Here is a 25,500-nt window from a genome sequence, read left to right on the forward strand (position 1 = left end):
TAAAGACACTGCTGTTGTACATGGGAGAGAGAAGGAAAAATGAACTATAAAGTTCATTTATATGAGAGTAATAACGTTCATGACTAAGTACCATTCCATTCAACATTCGTACATCATTCACTACAGCTGACCACCTTTCCTACCGTCCTGCACTAAGGGGTTCTTCCCAAGATGCACTTGAGACGAGAAGAGAACCACACTGACAACATTTTGATAACTGACCATAATGAGCCATGAAGCAAGATTACACAGATTACAAAGAAATAAAATTATATACAGTATAATTCTGGCTCTCACTGCTCTTAATGTAGAAATCAGGAACACATAGTTGTTAACAGGTCCTTACATTTAAAAGTAATGAAACACACTTCTAAATAACACTGCAATCAACACTGGTTGATATTCCACTGGAATCAACCACTTCTCCTGCAGACCAGCACTGAGGTGTCATTCCCAGGAATGCCCACGACACGGCAGCAGGATGCAAACTAAAAACACTTTGGAAATGACCCTACTGTACCATCCATCAGTTTTCCACAAACTTCAAAGGACTGACATGATAAAAAATACATGTGTTGTCCTCATAGCTGCTAACACAGAAGTCAGAAACAGAAGGAGACTAGAAAGTCCTGTCATTTAAATGTAATAAAAAGACACTTCTCAAATAACATTCCATGAACCCTGAGTAGATAATTCACTATAATTATGACCTTTCCTGCTGGTCTGCATGAAGCTGTTATTTCCAAGTGACACGTGACATGGCAGCAGAGGGCCACACTTGGGACATGTTTCAAAGGGACCGTCCTCTGCTAAGGCAAGTTTTAACAAATTTCTAAGGACTGAAATGATATACAGTATGTTTCTTTCTGTCATTGCTGTTACTATAGAAATCAGGAACAAAAGGTAACCGGTAAGTCCTGATATTTAAAACCAAAAGGTTCATTTGGTTTTTAGGTAAAGACACAATAAAAGAGATGAGATTCGTTTTCGCCATTAATTTCACTGAAGAACGTGTTCACCATTTTGTCCCACTGCTTTCTTCCATCTCTCAGGCATCTCCATAAATCCGTCTTCCCAAAAGTTTTTTCTTTTGACCAAGCCAACATAAAGCCAGTTTCAACAAGCACCGCAGCACTGAAACTATATGCTATATGTTTCTCTAAGTGCTCCTATTGCACTGAAGCTAGAATTCACTAAAACTGAGTGACGGGAAAGTCCTTATATTTGGTAGTTATGTAATACACTTCCAAATAACCACAAAAATAAAACAATTTCAATTGTTACAAAATACACTGAATGGGGATGAAGATACTACATGCCAAAACCTGACAAAAACATATTCACCCTTAAATGCACAGTATCAAAAATAACACCTGAAAATGTACAACCTTTGTGCCCATACTTAGAACCTAAAATAGTAAATAAAATCCAGACAAAGCAGACAGAAACATACACATCGACATACCTGCAAGTGTATGTACATAAAATGATGGGCTGTTCTTTTTAACTCTTAGGGTCCATTTTTGATTAAAAAATTTTTCATTATTTAGGTGAGTGGCAACAAAGTAAATTAAACATGCTTTTCAAGCACACATGAAACTTTTTAAAAAATGACTATTTAGCTATACAGCAGTTTTCAACAAATGTCTCACAAACTATGCTTATTTGCTCTCTTTGTCATTAATCTTGAAACCAGTCACAAGGTAATTAAAAGTCCCTATATTTAGATGTTTTAAAATACACTTCCAAATACCTTCCAGAAATAAATCACAGTCAAAGTGGAAAATAATTAGCAGAGGTAAATAATAAAAATACTGCATGCCAGATCAACATCTTTCTGGTTTCAAAAATGATAAAAGCTTCAAACTGTTTCTCAATCAAAGGTAATTCTTGCCCTCAATAGTACTTAGGCAACATACTGAGCCATTTTAGATTGTCCTGAGGGGAAAGCAAGTGAGGGTATTGGCAGCGAATAGAGGTACTGGATGCTAACAGGCACCTACAATGCAGAGGACAATTCCCCAGGAGAATGAATTCTCTGGCCCAAAACGTCCACGGTGCTGAGAATAAAAACCCCTACTCTGTATCATGAAGACTCCATTAGAATACAACCAACATGTCCCTTTGCATCCTACCTCCGAAATACTGCCATTCTTGGAACAGGAAGCATGGAAGCCAAAACTTAAAGAACAAAAAAATGCCAGCCATCTTACCACCATTGGGGAAAAGTATCCTGGGTCAGGAGGCAAAGGAAGATCTGTCCACTTAGGAGACCAGATCACACTGTGACTACACAGAGTAGTCACCTGAGGATCCTGCTTCTTTCCATTGCTCACACATCACTTTCATAACTGATTCGTGATATCACTTAAAAACAAAGAATCTTACTCTGTTAGACTCCACATCTGACCATCTGAAGTTTTCTTCTTTGAAAATGTGCACATTTGCTACCTTCTGTGTTCCTCGGATGACCTACCTGGGACACATTGCCTGTCACAAAATACTTCTGATTTCTGGGACACCGTGCTTCCAGGCCCTAAACTTGTTTAAAATACTAAGAAGGATGTTACTATTTTATTTACTCATTAATGTATTTATGACAAAAAAGACCATTTTTCTAGCTCCTCACATTACCTCACATCTTCCTGTTTTCATTCAAGCTGTAACTATTTCTAGGTCACCTACGGCTACAACCATGTAATGATCATTATAGCATTAGAGCATGTTTACCCTCATAACTCATGAGAATCAACAGAAAAGTATCACAAACAGAACTTAGTACAATGATAGAGAAATAACATGAAAAGAAATACGTAGAAATAGTAAATTAAAGATATAAATTTAAGAAAAAAAACTCCGTAGCAACAACAGGTAGGAAAAAAAACCCTGGGAATAAACCTAACAACAAATTACAGGATTTGTATGAGTGAAATTGCAAATTGCTACACAATAACAGACACTTGAACAAACAAAAAATATCATCTTGTTCTGGGGTTAAAAAATGGCTATCTTTGTATATCCATTTACCAAAGTTATCCACAACAGAAATATCTAGATAAACATACAAAGCATCATCTCGTGACCACGGATATTGGCAGCTGGCAGTCCCTGACCTCTGGCAGCGCCTGACCTCCAGTTCCCATAGTTGTTCATCTCTGCACCAGAACTGGCCGCCCCTCACTCCTGCCAGCCTACATTTGCTTCCCGCCCAGCCCCACCCACATCTGGGGCCCCCTCTCACCTCCAGCCCAGTCCTGCCTCTGACCTTAGGCCCCACCCCCATCTGTAAGTTTGATTTTTAATGGACCATTTAAACAAAACCATCCAGGACTCAGGTATATAAGTGGACATGCAGCGTGATGAAGAAATACATTAATAGTGTATACTATATAAAATTGAACAGAACTCTGAAAAAGTTCAGAGAATAAAAGGACAAGACACAAGCTGGGAGAAAAGAAGAATGACCTAAAACATGGGGTAAAAAAAGATTGAAAATGAAAGAATGGGAAAAGACTCACAGGATGGTGCAAAAGCAGTTTTACAGTTTTTCACATGGATAATAATCTCATAATTATTAAATAATAGGAGAACAATAAACTTTGTTTCTTGTACTCACAACTCTAAACCTGCTTTTGCCCCACCCTGTATTATGCAAACATAAACCATATGAAAATTACATACTAACATGCAGTGGACTTCAAGGAAACAAGCAAAGCTAGAGATGAAGGGCACTTCATATCAATGAGTTTAATTGACCAGGAAGATTCAAATTCATAAATAATGTCATAAAATTAAATTATATTGAACATAGATATAAACAAAAATGTATACTCATAATAGATTTAACAAACCTCTCTCAGCAGAAATATAGCATTCCACTTTCAGAAACAAGAGACCACCTCTGTTGTAGAGCGCTCTGCCTGGTACTAGGAATTGTATCTCAATCCCTTGTGGCTAAGAGCGAGAGAGGACCTTTGGGTATGCGAGCCACAGGAGACAAAGCTTGTCTCTGGTAGCAAACGCTGCCTCAGTTTCCTCTCCCTGCCCCCAAAGCTTGGGCGGAAGTCAATGACGGGTAAGATCCTTCACAGTGGGGGACAACCTAAGCCAGACTCGATCACTTGGGAGGCCTTCATGGAAGGACTCGGGGTGGGGGGGACTGCAACAACGAGCAATGGACTCCCACGCACCCCCCACCCCGCTTTGACATAACCCAAGTCCCCATGTTCTCTGGGAGAAGTGTTTCCTGGCTCTCATCCCCTTAAGCCTGAATACCTGTTGGGGAGAGGTGCAGCTCCTTGCCTTGCTAGAGTGTGTCCTGGGGAAAAATTGGCATCACAAAGATTTCCTGATAAACCTGTGAAATCTGCTCTGCTAAGAGTGCTTTCATTCATATGTTAAGGGCTTGAGCAAGAAACCCTAAACTCTGTTCCTCACAGACTCTGACTCATAGTAAGCCCTCAGATTTTTTTTGAAATGTTATCTACTGTTTGATCCTTGCTGCCCTGTATTCCTGTGTATTACAACCCAATAAAAGGCCGTGGAGGAGGGGCCTCCAGACCTTTTTTCTCCTTGGAGAAACTGGCCCCTGCTGGCCATTTCCCCCTGAGAAACTGGACACTGCTCACTTCTCCTCCCCAAGCAGATCACATCATGTCTCAGTCATATTCATTCTCATCCGTGACTACTAGGGGGACTTGCGAGCAAAGTCACCCCCACAAACCACCACGTGAGTTACAAAATAATTTGAACTGAGTGATGCTAAACATACTACACACTGAAACTTAAGAACAAAATCTGCACCTTTGAACACACGGGTTAGTCACAAAACCTACAATTGTACCAGACTTGCACCCATTTTAGGAACTAAAAACAGTAAATGAAGCCAAGACACACTGGTGGGAACATGTGTCTAGACATGTCCAGAAGGGCACACACATGAAATGATAATGATGTTATTTTATTTTATTGTATTCTATTTCTGGATGGAGGATTTGAATAAATTGTATTTTCCCCTTATTTAAGAAAGCTGCAACAGACTAAGCAAATTAACCTGCACACCACTCAAGGTAACTGGACAGTGCGGACATTTAGATGCTTTGGAATGCACTTGGAAACACCACTACCCTCAAAAGCCATTGATACTGCACTACAATTAACCACCTTTCCTGCTGAACTGCACTGAGGTGTCATTCCCAAAACAGCCACAAGACGACAGCAGAGACCACCACTTGGAACTTAGGTCCCACAAATGGCTCAGCTGAAAGGTTCCTTCACTTTTTACTGTGAGATGCGATGACAGGCACACTTTTCATTTTCCTCAAACACGGTGACTGCACAAGGTCGTCACTATTCTGTTCCACTGTCTTCTGCCACCTTTCAGGTAATTTCACCATTCCATGGTCCCTCAAAAAGACAACTTTGTTATCTTTTGGAGCAGAGAGCTCTTCCAGGTGGCTTCTGCAGTCTTCCAGGGATGGAAATTTCTCTCTAATAAGAGAAATTCAGAAAGACCTAAGTAATTACTTAGGCCACGTGAAGGTGCAAGGTCTGGTGAGCACTGTGCATGAATCAGGACTGTGCAGCCAGGCTGGAACTTTTTTTCACTGGTCACCAAAGACAAACATGCATTCTCACTTTATCATGAAGCTTCTACTGACAAATTCCAGACTCATTCCCTCAGGCGGTGCTTTCAGTTGGTCTGACCTGGAGCAGTGCTTGTTGCAAGTCACCTGCTGGCTTTCTACAAGGAACTCCTTCTGCAGGACCCCCTCCAGAAACCACCACAAGGGTAGTAACATCACCTCTCTCGGATGAAGACCACCCTTTGGAGGGGCCTGGTGTTGGTTCCTTAGCTGACCCTCAATCTCTCCCATCCCACGTTATTCTAGCACATAAATCATTCCTCACCCCTCACAATTTATTCTGGAAACACAATGTTTTCCTTACAATTCAGTAGAGAACCACATGTGGATATGTATTCATGATGGGTCCCCTCCTTGTACCATCTAATTTCTGTGGAACCCAGACATCAGGATGACTAATCTGACTGTGCTGGTGCAAATACTTTTCAGTGCTTGATCAGGATACTTTGAGTATGTTGCCTGTCTCCAGCGAGCCACACCACGGTCTGTCTTCAGTAAACATGTGCCCTGGACGGCTTTGCACTACAACTGGTCTGCCGGACCCGTGGGACAACTGCACGCCAGAAATCTCTGGAGTGAAACTTGAAAATACACTTGTGACACGTTCCATCACTCAGAGCGATGCCTCCAAACACACCCCAAAAATCTTTCTTTGCCTTACACTTCCACTTGGAACATTCTCTGGGAAGGACCAGGGATGATAAGCTGCTACTGTTTCCGACTCTCACCGTCCCTCCTCCGAGGGGACGACTGCCTCTGGGCATTTTGCTCACCATCACGCCTCCCAGAGTCCCACGAGGGAGATGTGGGCAGGACAGGGGACAGCCCAGAGGCAGAGGATCCGAGTACCCCCTTGTGAGGGGTCTCGGAGTGCAGAGCAGAGCACTCACATGGCTTCCAAACGGAGTTTCCAGGCACAGTGGGTCCCAACCCCACACAGGGCCGCCTGCCAGCCCAGACCACCTTCCGTGGCAGGTTTCTTCGCCCAGGCCCTGGTCTCGTGTTCTGGGTATGAGCGATCTCTCCACACGTGACCGTAAACTCGGTCTCTGAAATCACGTTTCCTGACCCCTGGCACCTTCCAGGGCACCTCCAGGCACAGGTTGCAGGGGGAAGCAGCTCGCTTGGCGGAGGCCTGGCGGAAAGACGCGGCGGGGAGCAGACGCACTCCGTCTGAAGCTCCCGGCCTGGATGGAGTTTTGAAGGGAGCTCAGATGGAACAGGGTTGGCCAGTGCCCAGAAGTGTCCACAGCAGCAATTCGCTAATAAGTATCCATTGCTTAAAATGGGAGCAGCAGGGAAAAGTGGCAGGAAAATTAGGACAAAGTGAAGTGAAGAGAGGTGAGGCGGAAATGAGAGGAACACTGTACTTTCAACACCCCAGGGAGCCCCTCTGGTGAGCACAGCTCACTGGGTCTAAGGGCTCGGTGACACCAGAGGGACTGGGGCTGGGCGCCCCGCCACCCCATGGTCCGGGACCTCCGCCCGCCGCCCCTCTGAGCCCTCGTCCGGTCCCCTTTCCAGGTGGGAAGCACGGTTTTCTTCAGGTGCAGGAAAGGCTACCACGTCCAGGGCTCCACCACGCGCACCTGCCTGGCCAACCTGACGTGGAGCGGAACCCAGACCGAGTGCATCCGTGAGTGAGCCGTTCCGCGCGGCCCCGCCCCCGGTGCCCCCCAGGGTCTGGGGAGGGCTTCCCTTCAAGGGAGGTAATGGGAGGCTGGCCTGGTTTTTTTGTTTTGTTTTGTTTTTTTTTAGTGATGTCAACTTTGATTTCTTTTTTAAATTATTTATTTTTATTGATTATGCTGTTACGGTTGTTCTATTCCCCCCTTCATTCCCCTCCACCCTACGCCCCCGTCCCCACCATTACCCCCCCCTTAGTTTATGACCATGTGCCTCAAGTCCTTTAGATTCTATATTTCCCATGCTATTTTTGCCCCCTTCTATTTTCTATCTACTGTCTATGCTACTTATTTTCTGTACCTTCTCCCCCCTTCTCCTCCTCCCACTCCCCTGTTGCTAACCCTCCTTGAGATCTTCATTTCTATGTTTCCACTCCTGATCTAGCTGTCCTTTTAGTTTGCTTTTATTTTAGGTGTGGTTGTTCATAACTGTGAGTTTGTTGTCCTTTCACTGTTCATGTTTCTTTAACTTCTTTTTCTTAGACAAGTCCCTTTAACATTTCATATAATAAGGGCTTGGTAATGATGAACTCCTTGAATTTGATCTTATCTGAGAAGCACTTTATCTGTCCTTCCATTCTAAATGAAAGTTTTGCTGGATAGAGCAATCTTGGATGTAGGTCTTTGGATTTCATAACTTGGAATACCTCTTTCCAGCCCCTTCTTGCCTGTAAGGTCTCTTTTGAGAAATCCGCTGACAGTCTGATGGGGACTCCTTTGTAGGTGACTGTCCCCTTAGCTCTTGCTGCTTCTAGGATTCTCTCCTTCATTTGAATCTTGGCTAATGTAATGATGATGTGCCTTGGTGTGTTCCTTCTTGGGTCCAACTTCTTTGGGACTCTCTGAGCTTCCTGGATTTCCTGGAAGTCTATTCCCTTTGCCAGATTGGGGAAATCCTCCTTTATTATTTGTTCAAATAAGTTTTCCACTGGTGGCTGTGCCTTTCCCCCTTCTGGTACCCCTATAATTCGGATGTTGGAGTGTTTAAAGATGTCCTGGAGGTTCCTAAGACTCTCTTCATTTCTTCGAATTCTTGCTTCTTGACTCTTTTCTGTTTGGCCATTATTTGCTTTCTTCTGGTCCACTCCACTGATTTGAGTCCCAGTTTCCTTTTCCTTGCTATTGGTGTCCTGTGCACTTCCATTCATTTCAATTAGTTTCGCCTTCATATATTTGTCTAATTTGTGGCTATAATCAACCAGTTCTGTGAGGATCCTGATCACCAGTGTTTTAAACTGTGCGTCTGAAAGTTTTGCTATTTCTTCATCACTTAGATCTATGGGCTCTGGGGCTTTGAGATCTCCTTGCGACATTTTTGGTCTGTTCTCACCCTTTAAGTGTGAGAAGCGGCGCCTTGGACTCCCAGGTTGCTGGGTTGTGATGCTGTATGTGGGGGTGTGGTCAGAGCGGGGAAATGGGGACCCCCTCTGCTGTTTCTCACTGCTGGGTGAGGAGCAGCACCTTAGGTGGTTCGCCAGGGCCGGGTCACTCAGAGTCGCTGGGTTATGACGTTGTATGTGGAGGTGGGGCCAGAGCAGGGAAATGGCGGCGCCCTCCACTGCTGCTTGCCTCGGGGACCCGCCAGGCCCTGGTCCACCCACCCACTCCCTCGCCTGTCCACCCGTGCACAAATGCGCAACCACAGTCAACACGCAGCACCGCTCCCCGCTGTCTCCCCCGCGGTCGTTCGCCTGGTCGCTCGCTCGGTCGCTCACTAGGTCCAACCCTGCACCTGGATTCCGCGTGTCTGGATTCCTCGCGCGCCTGAGTCCTCTGACCAAGTCCTCCTGTGCAACCTCGCTTCACCAGCCGCTGGTTTCGCCCCTTACCGGTCAGGCTGAAGAATTTGTTGTTAACGGATTTCAGAAAAATTCAATTTTCCATGTTCTGGATGTGTTTTCTGTTGCTAATATTTAGTTGTCTCTAAACTTGGTTGTGTGAAAAGGCACAGCACATCCACCTATGCCTCCATCTTGGCGGAAGTCCTCTGCAAAGGTTTTTAAAGATTTTATTTATTTTTTATACTTATTTATTTTTAGAGATGGGGAAGGGAGGGAGAAAGAGAGGGAGAGAAACATTGATGTGTGGTTGCCTCTTGTGCGCCCCCTACTGGGGACCTGGCCCAAAACCCAGGCACGTGCCCTGACTGGGAATGGAACTGGCGACCCTTGGGTTTGCAGACCTGCGCTCAATCCTACTGAGCCACACCAGCCCAGGCACATTTTATTTATTTGTTCAGAGAGAGGGGAAGGGGAGGGAGAAAACTTCGATTGGTTGCCTCTCCCACACCCATGACCCAGCCTCCAACCCAGGCAGGTGCCCTGCCTCAGAACTGAACCAGTAGCCTTTCGGTTCACAGGCTGGTGCTCAATCCACTGAGCCACCCCAGCCAGGGCACTTGCTGTAAACTTTCTCAACACTGGAAAATGACCCCCAAAAGTCCCCTCTAAAGGAGCATTTCAAACACCAGCCTTGAAGAAGGCCCAGAAGCAGCTCTGGCTCCTCCGGCCCTCGCAGCCGGGAGCAGCTGCCTTCCTTCCGCCCGAGTCTGGGCGCTGAAAACCAAGGGTTTCATGTGTGCCAGGCGGGGGCCCAGCAAGCGAACGTCCTGCGGTTAAACGGAGTGAAGCCCTAATTCTTCAGCAAGTCAGCTTACTGCAAAATGTAAAGCAACCACTAAAAATAAGCCCCACGGTTGCTTCAAAGTAACAAAGTAACAACATGTTAGGAGGCGGGGTCTCTGGGCATCAGCAAATGTGTTCGGCTGCTGTGGGTCAAGAACCCACTAGGCAGCACACACGGTTCCAGAAAGGCACAGCGTTCAGATGGCCTCTCTGCAGGTTTGCCCGTTTTCACCTCATGGATGACGCAGCAGAAGTTCAGAGAAGTTAGTTCACCTGCCCAAGAATGCACAGCCAGGCAGTGCTTGTATTAGAGGTCAGTTTGCTCTTTGCTCAACATTCTTTTTTACCAAAAAAAGCATATATTTTTTACGTGATGAAATTCATCAATGTTTTTCTTTTGCTGCAGTTAAAATTTTTCTCTCCTTCTGTCAACATTTCTGTGTTTCATGTGGTTAGCAGTTAGCGCAGTTAAGAATCGTAGGGAAAAAAACACTCCATACCCGCAGATGGGACCGTCCAGGAATTGTGCCTGCGTTACGCCTGCGCGGTCAGCAGTGAAGCTGGGATGGGGAGCGCCGCTAGTGTCCCTGGGCTTTGTCCCGCACGCACGCTGATCCGCTCGCAGCTGAGCTTCCCCCTCACGTGACTGTCGGTCCTCCTGCACGACGGGTTGGGGCCTGAGTCCAGGAGTCTGTCTCCCGCCTGGGCCCCTCAAACCCTGGAGTTTTGCTCCCCTCCCCGCCCCGCCCCCGGCCCCTGGCAAGGGCGTTGCCTGCTCTGCGTCTCTGAGGGTGAGAGCGATTCCCCAGGTCGGGAGGCCAAGGAAGAGCAGAGACGGAGTCGGACACCTGGCCCCTGAGAAGGGAGCGCGGGCGCCCCCTATTCCCTGCAGGGGGTCTGCAGATTCTAGTGTTTCTGCACACACTCCAGGTGCCCGTGCAGCGCGGACGGTTTTCTCTTGAGAGGCCCCGGGCCTCCAGCTGCTTCGCCAGAGACACCAGGGGCCGGGACTCCAGGTGAGTGCGCTGCAGGCCTGGGGAGGGACTCGGGCCTCCCTTTCTCGGCTCCACGGGCACCTGCCCACGGAGAGGCGAGATCTGAAGCATTAACAGAGGTTGTTTTCCCAAGACTGCAAAGGGTAACCGTTTTTGAAAATGTCGAAGAAATGGAAACAATCCATTTTATCTTGTTTGTTACTCAGTGGCAAAGGTGTGCGCAGAACAGGCGCCCCCTGGTGCCCATTCGGGGGAATTTCAGCGGGCCCCTCTCGGGATCAGCTGGGAGAGCAGGTCTCCGTGTTCTCCCCAGGGACCCACGGACGGGAAGCCGCGGAGGAGCTAGGTCGTCACGGTGGCAATGTTTCGCAATCCATGTGTATCGAACCAGCCGGTTGTCTCCTCAAGCCCACGCAAGGTTACAGGCCAGTTGTATCTCCACGGAGCTAACTGTTCCCTCGAGTGAGCAACTCCCGGGAGAGCGCAGCCCGGGAGCAGGTGAAGGCGGTGGTGGGGAGAAATGCAACACACGTGGTGCGTGGGCGGCACCGAGTTGCAGGATTGGGAGAAGACCTGGGAAGTTCAGCGTGAACCCGGAGCTCAGGGTTAGGTCTGGGGAAGAAGCATCGCCCAGACCTCAGCGAAAGGCTCCCCGCGGGGGGGTGACTGGGCATAAGGGGAGGAAAGGGAAGGGCTGGTGCCAGCGCCTGGTTCTGCCTCGGGGGCCTGAGAGGACGAGGAGGGACGCGAGAGGAAGGGGCTTGCGCTACGCCTCGCACGATTCTCCATCCTGGAAATGCGGGTGAGTTGCGGATTCACACAGTGGGATCCGCGCCCCCCAGACTGGATAGACAGCCCGCGCAGGGGCCTGCTGTCCGGTCGCGGTACCGACCTCAAACCTGACAGGGTCATCCCCACAGGAAAATTGGGAACGCTGGTTTCGGGCCGGGTCTCTCTGTTGTCTTAGTTCTCAGAAACCAGCAGAAGAATACCAGGGAGGGACGCTTCATAAATAGTCTCTCACCCTTAGGTGAGGAAGGGCCTGGGTCCCTTTAAAGACCTTATTATTTCTCCCCCGATCGGCATGACTTTCTCCTCCATTGTTCCCGGAAGTTCAAGTACATCGGAAAAGCCTCGCTACACTTGGATCATTTTTTCTGCTTGATAAGCTATATGCTGAAAGATTAAAGAGAGTATCAGGAACAAAAAATAGGGTTCAAAAAGATATTCAAATATAGCTCTTAGAAGCAGAAATTGGACCAGCCAGTGATATAAAAAAAAAAAATCCGGATTAAGGTTTGTTCTCCACCAGGTGTTGGTGTTTCTTATCCTAGAAAAACGCCCAGACTGGCCCCAACTAACCCTGCGCAGCTGCAGCACCACCTCGGGGCATCGAACGCATTCACCTTCCAGGTATTCGCAGAGCCACAGACCAAGCAGAGAGGCAGGTGCGTTTAGAAAGACACAGCTGCAGCTGAGAACAACACAAATGCCTTTCTGTGTCCGCACACAGGGTCTTCGGGGGGACTGTCCCAGGGGCTGCCAGCTACGGCAGGGGCACTTCTTTCATCGTGGCCCTCACGCCGTTGATTCCTCCGTAGATGAGTCACACTCACATCTATATGCAAATTCTACTCCCTCGGTGGCTCCCTCCAGCAACTTTTCGGCTTCTGAACCCTGAAAAATATAGACCCTGGGTATTTGGGGCATCCCTAGAGCTCACATGACACATGCTTCCAAGGTTGTCCACTTCATGTCTTCTGGGATGTTTCTCAGCTTCTCTGGAAACTTGTTTTTTATTTATTTTTAATTTTTAAATTTATTTTAAAATTGATTATGCCATTACAGTTGTTCTATTCCCCCCTTCATTCCCCTCCACCCTATCCCCATCCCCACCATTACCCCCCTTTAGTTTATGACCATGTGCCTCAAGTTCTTTAGATTCTATATTTCCCATGCTATTCTTGCACCCATCTATCTACCGTCTATGCTACTTATTTTCTGTACCTTCTCCCCCCTTCTCCTCCTCCCACTCCCCTGTTGCTAACCCTCCTTGAGATCTTCATTTCTATGTTTCCACTCCTGATCTAGCTGTCCTTTTAGTTTGCTTTTGTTTTAGGTGTGGTTGTTCATAACTGTGAGTTTGTTGTCCTTTCACTGTTCATGTTTTTTTTTTAACTTCGTTTTCTTAGATAAGTCCCTTTAACATTTCATATAATAAGGGCTTGGTGATGATGAACTCCTTGAATTTGACCTTATCTGAGAAGCACTTTATCTGTCCTTCCATTCTAAATGAAAGTTTTGCTGGATAGAGCAATCTTGGTTGTAGGTCTTTGGATTTCATGACTTGGAATACCTCTTTCCAGCCCCTTCTTGCCTGTAGGGTCTCTTTTGAGAAATCTGCTGACAGTCTGATGGGGACTCCTTTGTAGGTGACTGTCCCCTTAGCTCTTGGTGCTTCTAGGATTCTCTCCTTCATTTTAATTTTGGCTAATGTAATGATGACGTGCCTTGGTGTATTTCTTCTTGGGTCCAACTTCTTTGGGACTCTCTGAGTTTCCTGGATTTCCTGGAAGTCTATTCCCTTTGCCAGATTGGGGAAATTCTCCTTTATTATTTGTTCAAATAAGTTTTCCACTGGTGGCTGTTCCTTTCCCCCTTCTGGTACCCCTATAATTCGGATGTTGGAGCGTTTAAAGATGTCCTGGAGGTTCCTAAGACTCTCCTCATTTTTTTGAATTCTTGCTTCTTCACTCTTTTCTGTTTGGCCATTATTTGCTTTCTTCTGGTCCACTCCATTGATTTGAGTCCCAGTTTCCTTTTCATCGCTATTGGTTTCCTGTGCAATTCCATTCATTTCAATTAGTTTCGCCTTCATATGTTTGTCTAATTTGTGGCTATAATCAACCAGTTCTGTGAGGATCCTGATCACCAGTGTTTTAAACTGTGCGTCTGAGAGTTTTGCTATTTCTTCATCACTTAGATTTATAGGCTCTGGGGCTTTGAGCTCTTCTTGAGCCATTTTTGGTCTGTTTGCGCCCGTTAAGTATGAGGAGCGGAGCCTTGGACTCCCAGGTCACTGGGTTCTGATGCTGTATGTGGGGGCGGGGTCAGAGCGGGGAAATGGCGGCCCCCACTGCTGTTTCTCACAGCTGGGTGAAGAGCAGAGCCTTAGGTTGTTCACCGGGGCAGGGCCACTTAGGTCGCTGGATTATGACGTGGTCAGGCTGAAGAATTTGTTGTTGTCAGACTTCCGAAAAGTTCAATTTTCTGTGTTCTGGCTGTGTTTTCTGTTGCTATTATTTAGTTGTCTCTAAACTTGGTTGCGTGAGGAAGCATGGTGTCTCCACATATGCCTCCATCTTGCTGGAAGTCGAAACTTGTTTTTTATTAATGGCTCATCTAAATAGAGAGAAATGCTCTCCCTGGGCATGGCTTTTCCCTCATGACTGCAGACTGGCTGCCATTGCTCCAGCCATCACAGCCACGTCAAAGGCCGACAGGCCCAATGTGTGGAGTAGGAGAGGACTGACAATGGCCACACTTTTGTACCAAGAAAGCCCCAAATTTCATAGCAGGTCCCTGGCTCTATCATGAGCCTTATTGACTTCAATTTTTTTTTAAGATTTTATTTGTTTATCTTTAGAGGGGAAGGGAAGGAGAGAGGGAGAGAAACATCAATGTATGGTTGCCTTCATGCGTCCCCTGCTGGGAACTGGCCTGCAACCCAGGCATGTGCCCTAACTGGGAATCGAACCACGATTGTCTGGTTTGCAGGCCCGCGCTCAATCCACTGAGCTACACCAGCCAGGGCTGACTTCAATTTCTATCTCATCGGCTAGAATCTGGCCCCAAGCCCCTCCCTCCCCCACCAGAGATGCAAAGGAACCTAGGAAAACAGAGAAGGAACATTTTTAATATCATCATAATTTATCACCTGGAGAGGAGTGAGAAATTCCCCAGTTTCAACTTGGGTTTTGATGATAACAGAAGGGAAATGAACTGCTTTAAAACATGTTTCTCTTTGAGGATCAATGAACGACCCCACACTTCCCCTCCAAATAAAGACTGGCCCTCCACCTGTAACTGTGGGGTGGGATGCTCCTGCTCCCGCACTCAGGGGCTCTGCATCTTGGGGGGACTCCTGACAACTCCCACCCCCATACGCCCCCAGTTGTTTCATTTGGGGCCTTAGAACACAGCGGCGCGTGGAAGTGGTAAGTCTGTGGATGCAGGCCCTCACCAATGCAGCTTTCTTTTCGGGTTGGGCAGCAGGGGCTTGGGTGTGCCCTAAGCTTGTATTGGGGAAAACGGTTCACGCTGAACTCACCTTCGTCTGCACCTGTTGTTCTGAGGATGTGTGTGTGCCTGTGTGTGTGTGTGACAGAGACCCGAGCAGACGTTCTGATGAGAAGGGTAGAAGCATCACAACAGTGTGTGTCCCTGCGGTCCTTCTTGTGAGGTGGCACACGGCTTTTATTCCTGAGGGCAATGGGGCAGCTTGTGCAAAAGCCAACATGCCATTGCCGCTGTCACGGCGTCAGCCCCAGGACCCTGAGCACGGCTCCCTGTGTGTTCGTTATGATTCGCCAGGAGAAAAACAGATTCTCTGTCTCTCATTTTTCTGTTTGACCCAGGTTCTTGTGGCAAATGTGCAAGAAGAGGGGAAAAAGAGACCTGAGCTTTAGAACTTTGTATCGACTTTATTTTGATGTTTTTAAATAACAAAATATTGAATGTTTAAAATTTTAATTCAGTGTGTACTTACGCGTACATTATGTGCATTCCAACATTCAGCTGGAGCTGTCTCTAAAGTCACCAGTGCCTGGGCGAGAGGCACTCGTCTGCTCCTCGTGGAATGTGCTGCCTCCCACGCCGGTCGTGGAAGAGTGGAGGAGTTCTCGCCCTGCACAGAGGCAGCGAGGCAGCTGCAGGTGGTCTGCGGAGGCGCTGCCGTGACCGATCCCGTGGATGCCGCCAGCCTGCTCCCAGGCTGCCAAGGGCCAGGGCCTCCTCCACATGCCCAAACTGGGCAGGCAGGTCAGTGTGGGCATCGATCATCAGAATCCTGTAGGTAGAGTCTGGCCTTTCTTCACATTAGAGATGAAAACAAGCCCCAGAGTATAACTCTGGAAGAAAACAACACACACGCCTGTGCACTAGGTAGAAGATGAATACACACAGACGTATGAATGTAATCCTAAAGAAGAACAGCAAATGGATATTTGTGAGGCATAATTTAAAATAAAATTGGAGAAATAAACACTATGCATCCATGAAAGTGATAATCGTGAAGACCCAGTGCAAGTTGTTAGAGTTAGGAGGCACTGCAAAAATTAGCATCGATTTGCGCTCCCAACAAACTTGGAGACTCACTGCTCAACTGCCGCGGTCCGGCCGCAGCGGGTCAAGGGGTCCCACAGGTGAGGGTAGGCGTCGGCGCTGGGTAACAGACGACAACACGCCTCAAAGGACAGTGAAGCTCTGTTCCGTTTATTGCAAGTACAAGCAGGCTTTTATATTTTCATTTTAGGTAGTGATTAACATTTGCAGTATAACATGATCATTTAAGCAGAAAAAAATCAATATAAAGGTAATCAGTAAAAGTACAAAAGTTCCCATAGATTTAGTTATAAAGATCAAAGATTATTTTAACTAGGAGAGCCATTAATCAGACAATTAGAAGTATCCTATTGTATGTTAAAGTTTCTCAGAATTTGGCATAGGGCAAAAGGATACGCTAGATTGAGTAGAGAAAATAGGAAATTTATTATAAGGCCCTTGTGATGTCTAACTTAGCTATCTACCCCCCTTTTTTTTTTTTTTTGGCCCAAAATGTTTTTCTGTGTACTATAAATTCTGACTCCCTAGTAACTGTTTAGTTTGTAATAACTAACTAGCTTTTGTTATTTCTTTGCCTGTCTAGTTGATATATATTCTTATTCAAGGTAAAGGAGGGGCTATTCTTATGTTGCAGGGGGCTTTCAAGGGTACTTCTTTTAAGTTTCTCTAGGAGTTCTTTTATAGACATGTTTTGTACTTTGATTCCCTCTAAGAAAGCAGTGAGATCATCTCCTGATTTCCTAGAGTATTCTATCTTATCTTGGGTGTTTTTCCAATGATCTGTTATTGATTAAGCTTGAATTCTCAGATTGTTCTGGTTGTTTCTTTGTACCTATATTCCCTGACATTTCTAGTATGATATCATTATTCTGTTCATTGAGCCGGGAAAGGTCTAGGCACACTATCTGAATCACTGCCAGGGTATTCATAATGATTAAAGCAAAAAGGGTCATGATCCCCAAAGCAAGCACAATCACAATAGGTATTGCAGGGCCTTCCATGCCACGTCCACCAGGTTGGAAACTGCTTCCTTGTAGTCTTACACCCCCTCTCAGGACCTTGTCACGGAGAGAGGGATCCAACAGTGGACGCGGCAGTGGACGTGGCACTCAACACAGCAGGCAACCCAGAGGCTCGCTCACACTATCGGAGGGGAACCAGTTATGGGTGCTTTTATTTCCTTCTTTAATGTTCTATTGGGTTTAGAATGTAGAAAAACCTTTTAAAAGGAGTGAAAGGATAATCACTTCCAAACACCAAATACACTTGCAACTGCTGAAAATTTGGTTTCCTGTCAAAGACACGCCCACGATCCTTGTTCCCCAGGCAACAGACACCATTGCAAACTGCACATGGGTGATGTGGGTGTCCTTTTCATGTACAAGTGTTGCAGTTGAAATCCAGGTGGGCCCTGCTGGGACAATAGGGAGGGACTAGAATGTTCATCTGTTGCTGGGGAGGGTTTAAAAGGGTGTGGCCAGCTTGGAAAACAGTTTGACAGTTTATTAATACGTTAAAATACACTTACCTATGGTTTTAGATCCAAGGGAATGGAAATACAGGACTCCCCTGTAAATGTTTCTGGCAACATTTTTTTAAAAATATATTTTATTGGTTATGCTATTACAGTTGTCCCATTTCCCCCATTCCCTCCCCTCTACATACCTCTCCCATCCACATTCCCCCACTTTAGTTCATGTCCATGTGTCATACTTATAAATTGTTTATCTTCTATATTTCCCCATACTATTCTTACCCTCCCCTTGTCTATTTTCTACCTACCCATCTACGCTACTTATGCTCTATACCTTTTCCCCCTCTCTCCCCCTCCCACTACCTCCCACCCCACCCAAACCCCCCCTGTTGCTAACCCTCCATGTGATCTCCATTTCTGTGGTTCTGTTCCTGTTCTGGTTGCTTGCTTAGTTTGTTTTTGTTCTAGGTGTGGTTGTTAATAATTGTGAGTTTGCTGCCATTTTACTGTACATGCTTTTTATCTTTACTTAGATAAGTCCCTATATCATTTCATATAATGTCCTTGGTGATGATGAACTTGACGACGATGAACTTGACCTTAACATTGAACTTGACATTGACCTTGACATTGAACTTGAACTTGACATCGAACTTGACAATGAACTTGAACTTGACATTGAACTTGAACTTGACAATGAACTTGAACTTGACAATGAACTTGAACTTGACATTGAACTTAAACTTGACAATGAACGTGAACTTGACAATGAACTTGAACTTGACCTTAACAATGAACTTGACCTTGAACCTTACCAATGAACTAGAAATTGACCTTGGCACAAACGATGGACATGACCTTGACAGTGAACTTGAACTTGACCTTGGCACAAATGATTAACTTAACCTTGACAATGAACTTGAACACAAACGTGAGCTTAACCTTGATCATGAACGTGAACTTGACCATGATCGTGAACTTGGTAAAAAGCCTTACTTGACCCTGACCATGAAGGTGAACTTGACCTTGGTAAAGACCCGGACTTGACCTTGATCATGACCGTAAACTTGAACCTGACTATGATGAACTTGACCTTGGTGATGATGAACTTGAACTTGACCTTATCTGGCAGCATTTTCCCATACTGGCTTTAAGCTGGGAAGCATCCAACTGTGGACTGTGAGTGGATAAATCAGATATGGCATTCTTCACTCAAATGCTGGCTCGGGGACAAATAGACCACCAGACTGAGTGGCAAAATGGTCAGCCTCAAGAACAGCAGGCTGGGAGATAAAGCGAGCACGCAGAAGCCTCCTGATGGTTCATCCCGTGAACACACAGAGGGCCTGTCTGGCCAAGTGGTGTCTTCTCACTCCACACTGTGGTGACACACTCCATAACTTGTACACACTCACTAACCCCCCTTAAACCAAACATGAGGTCAGCCTAACAGAATATAAATTACACTCCAGTAAGGCTTTTTGAAACAATTGGAATGAACGTTTTCCTTTTCTTTCCTAGGCTCTGCACCGGCCAGACTTTGGTTAGCCAGAGTTGACGGTGGCCGGCATTACCACGTTAAAGGGTGCAGATGACAAAGACTCCCTGACTGCAGTGGGCACTGGTGTTCACAACAGAATAAACGCACGGTGATGGCCTTGTGAGTCGGCAGCATCTCGTGGGCACGTGTACTTTTCAGTGGCTGCAGCTTCCAAACTTCCCAGGGGAAGGAGAGATCAGCACCTTGGACTCTCCTTCCCCTGGGAAGGTTGGAAGGTGACCCCCCCCCCCGAAGCCACTGCTGTCTGCACTCAGGAAAGGCTGCAGAGCCAAAGCTCAAGCCACAGACGGCAGTGACTGGGGGAAAGCAAGACCCCTGGGACTGCAGAGAAAAGCTGGTTTTCACTGGAGCAGGATGAGGGAGCGCTCGCCTACTGTGACCACATCCCGGTGCCGCCACGGTGTAGACACAGGCAGCCAGAGGCGGCCCTTCATGCCCTCGCTGCTGACCATGGCAGAGGCACTGAACTTGACTTACTGTGAGCCTGGAAACAAGCCTGTCTTTGACTCAGAGGAGCGCGCCCTGCGTGCGTGACACTGGCAAATGGACGTGCCACACAGGCGCCCAGGAGGGTCCACCTCCGGAAGGTGTGGCGGACAGACAGCAGCTCTACATTTCTAGTGGAAGGCGCGTAACCGGCATTGCACTGACAGGCAGAGAGAGCCATTTTCAGTCTTCTGTTCGGCAGACAGCAAAGGTCACTATTCCCTCCGGGAACAGCAGCCTCAGTGCACAAATAAATCACTTCTCTATTTCTTTTCCTGCAAATCTACAACACAGTTAGCTAATTTAAAATAAATGAAAAAATTCCCAAACCTGTAATAGAAAGGACTCCCGCCCCTGGCTGGGTAGTTTAAATGACATTGTGTAGAAGTCATTGCCTTCAAAATGATATTTTACTATTCAACTGGAGAATTTCTATTATTCAGCAGTTGCCCTTTTTATTTCATTGTGCACTAATTAGCTGCATAATTTAATTATGCATAAAGCTCTAATTAATGGCATTCAGGATGTCCAAATGGCTCTATCAATCAGCAGGGACAAATTGTGATTATTACATGGTTTGGTATGATTTACTCCAAATAAACAAGCATATCTCACACAGTGTGTGTCTTTATTCCTAAAGATAATCGGGATCTGGGAATTATCCCATGAACTTTTATGAAGACTAGGACCTGTGCTGGTCACTCAGGCTCATTAACCCAGCATTTAAACAGGTGTTTACATGTGCTGCCTTCAACCTCTGTCTTCCCGATGCTCCAACTACACTTCACCAAACATTTGAAAACTTAGCAGACTTTGTTTCCTTTCTTTGATCAATATCCACAAAGGGAAGTAAATTTGAGTTTTAGGAAATAGATGAACTCTTTATGCCCATTAGGATATCATTGCATTCCTTATTCCTTCATTTTTAATTGGGTTTTTTATTTTTAGTGCAATTATAGTTGCCCAGAATGTAAAGAGCCAATGTGTTTCACAAGGCACAGCAGCTCCTACAGGTGACCACATTCAATTCTTGTAGTATTTTTTATATTTACCTCTGGAAGTATAAATATTTTTAATTCCTAATCATTTCTTTTCCTCCTGTGACAACATTTATTTTTATTACAGAAGATGGCTGGTACCTCCCTCCCTCTCCCCTCCCCTATCCTACCCTACTCCACAACACATTCCCTTTCTTCTTCTGTTTCCCTTCATTTTAAAAAAGATTTTATTTATCTATTTTTAGAGAGAGGGGAAGGGAGAGAGGGAGAGAAACATCAATGGTTGCCTCTTGTGCACCCCCTACTGGAGACCCAAGCCTGTGACCTGACTGGGAATTGAACCGGCGACCCTTTGGTTCATAAGGCTGTGCTCAATCCACTGATCCCCACCAGCCAGGCTTCCTTTCCCTTCTATAACTTCACTTCCACCAACACGAACTGTGTCCTTGCAACAACGCAATGATGATTCACTGCCAAGCCATGAAGGTCACCAGGCCGCCTTCCATGTTCTGATCATCTCCTCTCCACCCTGGACAGACTTAGCACCCTGTTTACGCAGCTTTGTGGTGGGTGATTTCCTTTCACCCTGGCATTCGGGCAGCTTCTCTTTGGATGATAAATGTCACCCGAAAATTTCAGACCCAGTCCCCTTTGAGCTGCCGTCCCACTCGGCCAGCTGCACAGACAGCCCTCGGGTCTCCGGGCCGTGTCCGAGGGCCACCTCCCCCGGTTCCTTGATTGCTTCCCAGGCTCTCCCTGTCCCTGTTCTCTTTCCTCTGGGCTCATTGGCTTGATGGGAGTGTGCACCCCCAGCACAAGCATTCAGGGTCACACTGTGAGAGCTCATTGTCCCAGACTGTCTCTGGTATGTCACCAGACTTACTGCGGCCTTGTGACCGATTCTACCTAGAAATGTTTCTTTTTTCACACTGTGAAGGCACTGGTCCATTTTCTCCTGGCTTTCACTGACATTACTGAGAACCTAGTGCTGTATGTCGATGAAAGATTCAGACCATCAAGAAGATACAACAGTTATAAACATACTCACACCACTCACAAGACCCTCCCAGCACTGAAAGTCCCTGTCAAAGACATGAAGAGAAAAAAGACAATTTTACAGTATCAGGTGCCAAAGTCGGTGCCCTATGTTCAACATTCAGAAGGAGCAGGCAGAAGGCCAGCACAGAAACAGGAGGACAGCACTGGAGAACAAGCCCACCCAAGGCCACGCTGGGGACTCTGCACAGGGACACACAGACACACACCTCTCCAGTGCACAGGGGCACCCACCAGGAGGGTTGTCTTGTCAGGCCACAGAACGGTCTCAGTAAACTTAGAAAGACTGAGACCCAAAGCATCTTCTCTAAGCTCAGCAGAATGAACCAGAAGCTAATAATATATACTGTGCTTTTTTTTTGTCTCTTGTAGCCACTTTCAAATCAGTATCTATTTTGCATGCTATTAGTACGGCCTCCCCTGCCCCTCTGGATTAACACTTATTGGTATAGTTCAATGTCCCTCATTGCACATTCAATCTATCTGCATCTTTGAATCTAAAATGTTTGTCACTTTATTTGAGCCAAACTGAAGGCAACTGCCAGGAAGCAAAACCTCAAGGAGCTGAGAGAATGTTCCAGAGAACGGCAGTTTTGCTCCATAATACACGACAATCAGAAGAGGAGGCATAAGGGGTTCCATGAAGTCCACTGGCAATGGATCAGGGAGGCGGAAGGAAGCAAGCAGGGAAACCTCTGGGATTGGATAAAAGGTAAAATGATAGGCGCATCTTTCGCGCAGTGGGTGCAGGGTAGTGACAGCCCACAATGACTGCGATAACAGTAACAATGAGGGGAGTTGTGCCGCCCCGCCGTGCCTGTGCTTTGAGGGGTCTGGGAAAAGGAAATCTGTCATCCCAGAGGTGTAGTATTGTGGGTGCAAAAACACAACAGAAGGGCTCAGTTAAGGTCAAGATTAACCTTTGTCAGGGAGAGATACCAGCCTAGGACTTGACTGCCCGCCACGACCTCCTTTTAGTTAGAAAGTTTTTCATTTCAGACCTTCCCTACATGATTACTTGTGGTCTCTGCGTCTCAAGGCACACGCAGGCCCCGCTGAGCCGGTCAGTTCAGTGCGTGGCTGCTTTTCGCCCACACGAGGTGACCAGTGATCGGTGGGACACTAGTCTAGAGGTGGCCGTAAAGGTGTCATGTGGGCGTAACCAGGTAACCACAAGGGTTACCTTGTCAATGTTTATAAATACTCTGGCACTTGTTAAACCTGTGGTTTCATGTTTTAAATCAGTTTGAAACATTTCTCAGCCCTCACCTTCCTGCTCTCTCCACCTCTCTTCTTTTTGGTCTTTTTAAATAGATTGACTCTGCTCTGCGTTTGTAGATCACAGAATTTGGTACTGAACACCCGGCTGGTTTTTTCTAAAGCAATAGCACTAGAAAATGCTATAGCATTTCTATAGCTTTTTTTTTTGCTTTAAAATTTTTTATTTTAAAAAACAAGCATTTTAGGGGATGCTGGGAAGATGGCGATGGAGTAAGATGGAGCTGATGCTAGCTCCTGTACTCATGGGTGAAAATCCTGGCAGATCTATAGAGAAACAGCACAATAAACCATCGGTTACCCAGCATTTATGAAATTAAAAGACCAGAGATTGTGACCAACGCTGAAACACCAGACAGCGGCAGAGTCAGCTACTGGAGCTGGGACACACGCGGCCCCTGTGCTGCCGCCAGAGCAACGGGCCTGGGAGCCGGGGAGTCAGGTACGGGAGCTGGACACTCCAAGCCCCTGTGACGGTCCTGGGCGACAGAGGAGTCAGGAACCGGAGCTGGGACATTCTCGGCCCCTGTGCCGATGCCATAGCTACCGGCCTGGGCAACAGAAGAGTCAGTTGCAGGAGCTGGGACACCGGAGGACCCTGTGACGCCGCCATAGAGACGGGCCTGGGTGCTGGGGAGCCAGCTACGGGAGCAGGAGACGTTCTCAGCCCCTGTGCCGCTGCCATAGCGACGGGACTGGACACCGGGGAGTCAGGTACGGAAGCCGGGACACTCCAAACCCCTGTGACAGCCATGGGCAGCAGAGGAGCCAGCTTCGGGAGCCGGGACATTCTCAGCCACTGTGCCACTTCCATAGCCATGGGACTGGATGCCAGGGAGACAGGTATGGAAGCCGGGACGCTCCAAACCCCTGTGATGGCCCTGGGTGGCAGAGGAGCCAGCTATGGGAGCCCGGGACATTCTCAGCCCCTGTGCTGCTCCCATAGCGACGGGTCTGGATGCTGGGGAGTCAGGTACTGGAGCTTGGACATTCTAAGCCTCTGTGCCACTGCCATAGAGACAGGACTAGATGCCGGGGATTCAGGTACGGAAGCCGGGACACTCCAAACCCCTGTGACGGCCCTGGGCAGCAGAGAAGCCAGCTACGGGAGCCGGGACATTTCCAGCTCCGGTGCCGCTGCCGTAGTAACGGGCCTGGGCGCTTGAGGAGGTGGCTACTAGAGCCGGGACATTCAGCAGTGGTAGGCGACCAACACAGGGACCCGCGCGAGGACCAGCGTGAGAGTAGGTGGAGACGAAGAACATCAAGAAACTTCAAGGAGTCCGCACAACTGAACTTCACAAGGATCATACCACAGAAGTTCACACCATGAACAGATCAATTTTAGAAGCAGAGACTAACAAGAAGAGTCTCAAACAATGGGAAGACAAAGAAACAATCCTCAAATGAAAGAAAAAGCAGAAACTTCAGAAGGAATCTTAGATGAAATAGAGGCTGATCAACTATCAGATAGTGAATTCAAAGCACTGGTTATTACGAAGTTCAAAGAGCTCACAGTGAACTACCAGAAACTACAGGGGAACTACAATGATCTCTCTGCAAACTACATCAACATCAAAAAGGAAATGGAAACTATCAGCAAGGGACAAGAGGAAATGAAGAATACAATTTCCGAATTGAAGAACACAGTAGAAAGTTTCAAAAGTAGGATAGATGAAGTGGAGGATAGGATTAGTGAGTTAGAGGACAAGGTAGAAAGCATCTCACAGAAAGAGCAAGAAAATGAAGAGGCTCAGAAAGAATGAAGAGGGATTAAGAGAAATGCAAGACAATATGAAACATAATAATATCCGAATAATAGGAATACCAGAAGGAGAAGAAGAAGAACAAGGGATAGAAAACGTATTTGAACGAGTAATGAGAGAAAATTTCCCTAATTTGATAAGAGAAAAAGTCTCATAAATCCAGGAATCACAGAGAGTCCCAATCAAGAGGAACCCAAGGAGGCCCACTTCAAGACACATCATCATCAAAATGGCAAAATTCCAAGACAAAGAGAGAATCTTAAAGACAGCAAGAGAGAAAAAAGAAATAACATACAAGGGAGCCCCAATAAGGTTAGCTACTGACTTCTCAATGGAAACACTTCAAGCAAGAAGAGAATGGCAAGAAATATTCCAAGTAATGAGAACCAGAGGCCTACAACCAAGGCTACTTTACCCAGCAAGGCTCTCAATCAAGATAGATGGCCAAATAAAGAGCTTCCAAGACAAAAGAAGCCTAAAAGAATACGCCTCCACCAAACCAGCTCTACAAGAAATACTAAAAGGACTGCTTTAAGGGAAGGAAGGATAAGAGGGAGACAGAGAGGAACACAGGTACAAAAATGGCAAT

Source organism: Artibeus jamaicensis, unplaced genomic scaffold, assembly GCF_021234435.1.
Source record: "Artibeus jamaicensis isolate MK-2021 breed Jamaican fruit bat unplaced genomic scaffold, CSHL_Jam_final contig_444, whole genome shotgun sequence".
Taxonomy (NCBI): domain Eukaryota; kingdom Metazoa; phylum Chordata; class Mammalia; order Chiroptera; family Phyllostomidae; genus Artibeus; species Artibeus jamaicensis.